This window comes from Silene latifolia, unplaced genomic scaffold (genome assembly GCF_048544455.1).
Source record: "Silene latifolia isolate original U9 population unplaced genomic scaffold, ASM4854445v1 chrun_scaffold_16, whole genome shotgun sequence".
In the NCBI taxonomy this organism is placed as follows: domain Eukaryota; kingdom Viridiplantae; phylum Streptophyta; class Magnoliopsida; order Caryophyllales; family Caryophyllaceae; genus Silene; species Silene latifolia.
In genome coordinates, this window is record NW_027413123.1 from 9,236,663 (window position 1) to 9,238,187 (window position 1,525).

Consider the following 1,525-nt stretch of genomic DNA (forward strand, 5'->3'; position numbering starts at 1 on the left):
CCGATCTTTGGGTGACACTAATATCGTGAGGTGGGTGTCTTTAAGCCTAAGCAATTGACAATGTTACTATTACCGAGTTTAGCATAAACATATATTTACATTTGCATGTATGACCCGACTCCCCTAGACTCCTTTTATCATATAGTTTACACCTTTATATTTTCTAATCTTCAAACCAACCAACAAACCAAACCAAACGTAATCGACCTTGATAGAAATCTTTCCATAGCATTTCATAACACAATTCCCGTCTCCTTATGTTCGACCCCTATTACTACATTAATTTGTGTCAAGAGAAATTATCTTTGCATAGGTGTGCGATAGCCTATCAAATTTTGGCGCCGTTGCCGGGGAGCACGGTTTTATTGCGTTTTGATTTGTCGATTTTTATCTTGTTTTCTTTTGTCTTAAGGAACATTTGTTCCTTGGGACCGTTACTTATTATTTTCTAGAGATTGTTGTCTTATGCCCAGGTCTTCTCGTAGTGGAGGTTTGTTTTCACCGGATTCCGAGCCCGAGAAAACCTTTGGGACAAGACGACGTTTTTGGAAAGAAGTGAAAGAAGCTGCTTCTCCCGTACAAGTTGAAAGTGCTAGAATGTCTTACTTAGACGATCTAAAAGCTCTTGAAGAGGAGGAGGTTTCTAGCTCATCATCTCCACCACTACCACCATCTCCAACTACAAAGATGGTGAAACTTTCTGATCACTCAAAGCCCACCGCGGCCATGCTTCCGGCCGGTATCACAACCACTCAAATTACCGTGCCGCAATTCGAGATCAAGCCGGCTTTCATTAGCCTTGTGGAGAGGAAGCGATTTGGGGGAAGTCCTTTGGAGGATCCCAATTTTCATGTGCAAAACGTTTGCGATTATTGCTCCATGATCCGACAAACGGGCGTCACTCAAGCCCAAATAAGGGAAATACTTTTTCCATTCACTTTAAAGGACAAGGCAAAGCTATGGATCAATAGCCTTGACCGCACCGCTATGGGAATCACAAATTGGGAGACATTGGCTCTTGCCTTCTATCAAAAGTTTTTTCCACCGGAGAAAACTCAAACCTTGAGAAGCCAAATCACTGGATTCCGTCAACAAGCTCTTGAGAGCTTATATGAGGCTTTGGAGAGGTACAAGGAGTCGCAAAGGCAATGCCCACATCATGGGTTGGATGATTTGTTTCTAGCTATAATATTCTATAATGGATGTTGTGCCGAGTCCCGAAGGATTCTTGATTCCGCCAACAATGGGTGGTTTGATCAAATTGACACCGATATTGCTCATGCCACGATCGAATATATGGCAGTCCATGACGCGCAATATGTCAATTCCCGAAGTGTGCCACTCAAAGGTAAAGAATAATCCTCCGATAATCCTGTCTTGTTAGCTCAAATTGCCTTACTCCAACAACAATTGGCGGAACGAGATGCTAGGGATTCTCTTCAACAACTCAATGTTGTTTCCTCTACTAGCCAAATCATTGTTTGTGAAGGTTGTGGAGGTGCGGGTCATTATGCCGCTCTATGCC

At 42.9% G+C, this 1,525-nt stretch overlaps 1 non-coding gene across 1 annotated transcript; it reads right to left on the minus strand.

Annotated features, from left to right (window-relative positions):
* Nucleotides 1-1,058: 1,058 nt before the first annotated feature.
* Nucleotides 1,059-1,166, minus strand: LOC141637393 (small nucleolar RNA R71). Its single transcript, XR_012541777.1, has one exon. It is a non-coding gene; the product is annotated as a small nucleolar RNA R71 (small nucleolar RNA).
* Nucleotides 1,167-1,525: the final 359 nt, after the last annotated feature.